We start from the raw sequence: 6,232 nt of genomic DNA, 5'->3' as shown, positions 1-6,232 counted from the left end.
GATTTTTCACATGATTATTGTTTTGTATAAATTGATATGTAACTCCTGAATATTAACTTAATTTATTAATTATTGTCAATTAAATTGATATGTAACTCATGGCTAGAAGTTTAATTATTTAGGAGGTATAAGGTTTTGTAATCTTTGTAATAATTTTATTTTTGTAACTCATCTAGCATGTTAATTAATTAGTTAATTTTATTATTAATTAGTTTGCTAGATGGTTTCAATTAATTTATTCTATTTACTTTCTGCCTAGATTATTTGGTATGTATTTTTGTTTTGCATTTTCTGCTGACCTTTTACAAGAATACCTAAGCGTGGAAAAGAGTTTTTTGAACTATATTATTTAAGAAATTTTGCTTGAGATTAGTGGTGATTACTTGCCAATTTTTTAAGCAAGGTTGTTTGCTTGGCAGATTACCAATTTCATGGAAAAAGTAAAATATGTTTAAGCTTGTTGTCCAAATTATGAAATTAAACAAATAGATTCACGAATAAATTAAAATTATATCCCAAGAACACATGTTGAGAATTACACCCAAATTACAACAGAAATATACAATACAATAAAATGGTAAAAAAAACAAACCGAAGTCTGCACGGTAGCAGTTTCCTTAAAACAAATTTTTGCCGCCTCACGGGTCGAGTGCTTGAGGAATTGCGGCGTCTGTCTCCCAAGATACGATAGTCAAAAACCAGCTACGGCAGAAGCACTTTCTGTCTAGTTTAGAGAACAAAACTCGTGGCGGCACTCTCTCACTCTATGAACTTTCTGGCAAACTTACTAGTAAAATGGAAGCAAAAATTTGTGTGTTGAGACTTAACAGGAGGGTCTCAATTTATACATGTAGAGGGGAGAGAAGAGGAGCCTCCAGCCTATATGACTGGTCACTAAGGCACACTAATGCACCATTAACCCTTGCAATAATACTGGAGTTACAAACTCATTAATGAATGTGGATAGATGTTACACACTAATCCCAATATCTCTTTCATAAGGTAATTTTTCATTCAATTCTTAATATTTTTTGTCATTGTTTTTGTGGTGTAAAGATTTTATTATTACAAAGTATCTAGACCCACTTAAACCCAACATAATAGATGGTTGACTCACTTTAATATTTAATTAAAGTCACCAAAAATTCATTTTTTCTAACATGATTATGATTTAAATGTAATAATTTTTAATCTGAAATTAAAAAATCTATTTTATCTTTTTATAACTAAAATAATCACAACCTAACCCAAATTTACATGCCAAACTATCACTAAAAATTTGCTTGTACCATTTACCTCCATTGTTGTAGCTTTGTTGAAGGGGACAATGTGAGTGTTTGGGAAGTTGCTATTTTAGTAGGCTATTTTAATTTTTGGCTATTTTAAGAGGTTAAAATTTTTGTGTTTGAGAAGATAGTTGAATTTTTTTATAGTTGGATATGATGTTTGTGAAAGAAAAAGTGAAATGATTATGGATTTGATGTAACATTTTGTCTTATTAACTATTTTAACTTATTTTATCTTTTAATATTATTTTAACCAAAAAAATCAAAAAAACTAATTTCCAAACACCCCCACCTCGAATATGTCGAAAAATTTATCCGGCTTACTTTTATTTCTTTTTGTTAGATTTTTATTCTTGGCAATCCCGTTTGACAAAACTCCTTTCAGTTGTATTTGTTTTCGCACTTTTATTTCAGTGAGGCTATGAGTTTATTAGATGCAAATCCGACCCGAATCGAGCCTTGCAGAGAAGTTTGTGATGTTAATGCTTTCAAGATTTCCACTTCGCTGATTATGACGGGGGTCGAGCTGCCCGGTCAGCTCGCGGGGTCGAGGGGCAGCGCCCTCGAAGCTAAATGCAAAAATGCATTCAAAGTTGCCTCCCCTCTCGAGCGTCCATTTCCCCGCTTCGATCGGAGAATGCTGAGTTCCAGAAGTATGCATGTCTGCAAAAATGCTGTGATCCGTGTTTTCACGCTCGAGCGTCCATTTCCCCGCTCGTGCGTACACCCTAGTGCGGAACACATCATATAGTGTCCCCGCTCAAGCGTCAATTCCCACGCTCGAGCAGACCTCGCGATTTCAGATTCTATAAATTCGCAAGTTGCTCCAAATCTAGGATTACTTCTCCAGATCTTCTTCTTGGGTTCTAGGGTTTATATTTGGGGATATTTTGCTAGTTTTCTTTGATGTTTTGATTGATTATTCAACTCATGGTTTAAAGATTATACATCAAAGGATTATTTGTTTATTCTACACAAAAGAGAGAGTTGTTCTTCGGTGGATTCTGAAGAATTCGAGCCTAAAGCTTTGGTGGATTCTAGAGTGGCTCATCGTCAAAGACAATTCCGAGGTGAAGACGGGATTGGAAGAGGCACATAGGGGTTGGTTCCATTCGGGCGTGGATTCGCTAGGTAATTGAGAGTATACCTATGTAATTCCTTTATATCTTCTTAGTGGATTGTTTTGTGGCTGTTGCCCATGGTTTTTTATCACAATTGGAGGTGCTCTAATTGTGATTTTTCCACGTTAAAATCGTTGTGTCGATTTGTCTTGATTGTTTGATTGGGATTGTTTTATACTGCTTAAAATTGATACATAATCACAAATCAACATCTAGGGGTTTTCTAGATTTTTCAATTAGTATCAGAGCGGGTCGCTTTTTTGTTTTTTAAAACTTTTGAGCGAGATCTTTTTTGATTTGTGATAATGAATTCAATACATGAGGGAAATTCTATGGTTCGACCACCCCTACTTGACGGATCCAATTATTCTTTTTGGAAAGCTCGGATGAGATCGTTTTTGAAATCTATTGATGAAAAAGTTTGGCAATCTGTCATGTATGGGTGGACCGAACCAACGATTACCGTTGATGAAGTAATTTTCCCCAAACCAATTGATAAGTGTGACACAATTGATTACCAAAATAGTAGCTAGAATAGTAAAGCTATCAATTCTCTCTTTTGCGCTGTCACACCTAAAGAGTTTAGTCGTATTTGTAATTGTGAAGTCGCAAAAGAGGCTTGGGATATCTTACAAACTATTCATGAGGGCACTCCTTCTGTGAAACGCTCAAAACTTCAAAGACTCACATCTAGTTTCGAAAACCTTTCAATGAAAGATAGTGAGATCTTTGATGAATTTTATACGAAGTTGAGTGACATTCTAAATTCCAGCTTCAATTTAGGTGAAAAAATACCAGAATCCAAAGTTGTGGGAAAAATTTTGAGATCCTTGCCTGATCAGTTCCAACCAAAAGTTACGGCTATTGAGAAGGCTCAAGATGTTGACAACCTCAAGCTGGATCATTTGGTTGGAAATCTCCAAACTTATGAGGCACATTAGAATTTCAAAAAGAAACAAAAAGATGCTATTGCTTTTAGTAGTGCTCATAGAGTTGGAGAGGATTCTGATGAGAATTGTGAGATAGATTCCAAGATTACGGCTGCTTTTGTTAAACAATTTAAAAAATCTTTTTTGAAAAAGAATCCTAATCTTTTGGAATCCACTCATACTTATAAATCTAAAGGCAAAGATAAACTCAAAATTAATTCTATAGCCAAGAAGGAGAAAAGAAAGATACAAGGGAACTCTGAAAGAGTCCAATACTATGAATGCCAAGGATTTGATCACTTTGCTTCAGAATGCCCCACTCGTTTGAAGAAAAAGAAAGCCCTCGCTATCACTTGGGATGATGAATCAGAATCTGATGAAGATGATAGTAATGGTGAAGAGCTTGAGCAAGCTTATAAAAAGTTGTATAAGGAATCTCTTAACTTATCCAAATTGAATGACAAACTCACTATGAAACTCAAAGCATGTGAAAGTGAGAATGTCAAACTAAATGAGGAGATTTCTGAGGCTAGGATTGATGCCATCAAGATAGCTAATGATCGACAAATCCTTTGTGCAAAACTCTTGACTTGTGAGACAAAGAGGAATGAGCTACAACAAATTTATGCTTTTCATATAATGCATCACTTTCTTTTATGAGGAATCTTCTAGAGGCTATGCACATTGTGTTTTCAAGTAATTGTGCTTCTTGGATAATCTTGTGTGTTTTAAGGTACAAATATGAAATTCCCTGCTTGCTCCACCATATTATTTTTGTCGTTTTTCTTCTTGTTCATTGTTTTTAGTGAGGGGGAGTCTGGTTTATCATTACAAGAGTTTGTTAGCATGAACACTTTGTTTTGTTTGGTAAGGGAGATTGGTTATAGTTGTTTTGCATGTTGCTATGCACTTTTTGCTTATTATTTCCTTTTTGCATGCTCCTGATATTTACATAATCTTATCATTGCTTGTGTGGTTTCTGATCTTGCTTTAGTTGATTGAGCTTCCTTTGTCAATTCGTGACAAAAAGGGAGAGTAATGTTGTCCGGTGCATGTGTCTTAGGATTTCATGTATTCATGCCACATCCATTCATGTGTCAGGTGCATGTGTCTTAGTTTTCATGTTTTCATGCTACGTGTTGTTAAAATCTCCAATTTCTATCTATTCATTTTTTTTTATCACATGTTTCAAGATAATCTAGTCATATGTTTATTGTATATACTCTTGTGGGACTAATAGTTGTTTTGGAGATTGTGGCACTAATAACTGTTTTGCAGATCATTAGCTTGAGAAAGAAGTTGGCTTTTGTTAGTTGTTATGGGTTGGGGTGTTTAGGATTTTATTTGTTAGGTTTTTATTCTTGGCAATCCCGTTTGACAAAACTCCTTTCAGTTGTATTTGTTTTCGCACTTTTATTTCAGTGAGGCTATGAGTTTATTAGATGCGAATCCAACCCGAATCGAGCCTTGCAGAGAAGTTTGTGATGTTAATGCTTTTAAGATTGCCACTTCGTTGATTATGACGGGGGACGAGTTGCTCGGTCAGCTCGCGGGGTCGAGGGGCAGCGCCCTCGAAGCTAAATGCAAAAATGCATTCAAAGTTGCCTCCCCGCTCGAGCGTCCATTTCCCCGCTCGAGCGTCCATTTCCCCGCTCGAGCGTACACCCTAGTGCGGAACACGTCATATAGTGTCCCCGCTCAAGCGTCAATTCCCACGCTCGAGCGAACCTCGCGATTTCAGATTCTATAAATTCGCAAGTTGCTCCAAATCTAAGATTACTTCTCCAGATCTTCTTCTTGGGTTTTAGGGTTTATATTTGGGGATATTTTGCTAGTTTTCTTTGATGTTTTGATTGATTATTCAACTCTTGGTTTAAAGATTATACATCAAAGGATTATTTGTTTATTCTACACAAAAGAGAGAGTTGTTCTTCGGTAGATTCTGAAGAATTTGAGCCTGAAGCTTTGGTGGATTCTAGAGTGCCTCATCGTCAAGACAATTCCAAGGTGAAGACGGGGTTGGAAGAGGCACATAGGGGTTAGTTCAATTCGGGCGTGAATTCGCTAGGTAATTGAGAGTATACCTATGTAATTCTTTTATATCTTTTTAGTGGATTGTTTTGTGGCTATTGCCCGTGGTTTTTTTATCACAATTGGAGGTGCTCTAATTGTGGTTTTTCCACTTTAAAATCGTTGTGTCGATTTGTCTTGATTGTTTGATTGTGATTGTTTTATACTGCTTAAAATTGATACATAATCACAAATCAACATCTAGGAAATTTCTAGATTTTTCACTTTTTCTCATTTGTTCTTTCTTTTGATTTTGGTGAATTCTCTACTCTTTCTATCTATATACTATATAAAAAAAATATATATATATATTATATATATATATACTCTCTGATTTGACAAAAAAAAAAAGTGAAAGAATGAGGAATTGCAGGCCAAATTCGGCTGTAAATTTAAATTTTATTTACAGCCACATCATCAGTTGACGTATTTTTTTTAACAGAAATAATTTGGAGCTCTAAATAATGAGCTCTAAATCCACCATTAGTGAGGTGAAAAATGAAAAAAAAAAAGAAAAAAAAAACAAGGCACAACACTCACTGTGGCAGTGGGTGGGACCCACTGCCACATTATTAGTGGTAGCACTAATTAGTGATCTCAAACTTTATTGTTTTTTTCAAATCTTATTGTCTTAGTGGTAGTTTGGTAATTTAGGCCTTGTTTAGGAAAAACTAAAAAAATTAAAAAGTCAAAAAATTATTAAAAAATTTAAAAAGTCTATACTATTTAAGGGTAGCTGGTGGGGGAAGCCACTAACCCTTTGAATTCAACTACCGAAAAAATTAAAAAGTTAAAAGTCAAAAAGTCAAGAGGGTAAAATTGTCAT

The sequence above is a fragment of the Camellia sinensis genome, chromosome 10, assembly GCF_055761805.1.
Source record: "Camellia sinensis isolate YWXY chromosome 10, ASM5576180v1, whole genome shotgun sequence".
NCBI classification, from domain to species: Eukaryota; Viridiplantae; Streptophyta; class Magnoliopsida; order Ericales; family Theaceae; genus Camellia; species Camellia sinensis.
The sequence above is the reverse complement of the archived record's forward strand: the minus strand, read 5'-3'. Positions refer to the sequence as shown.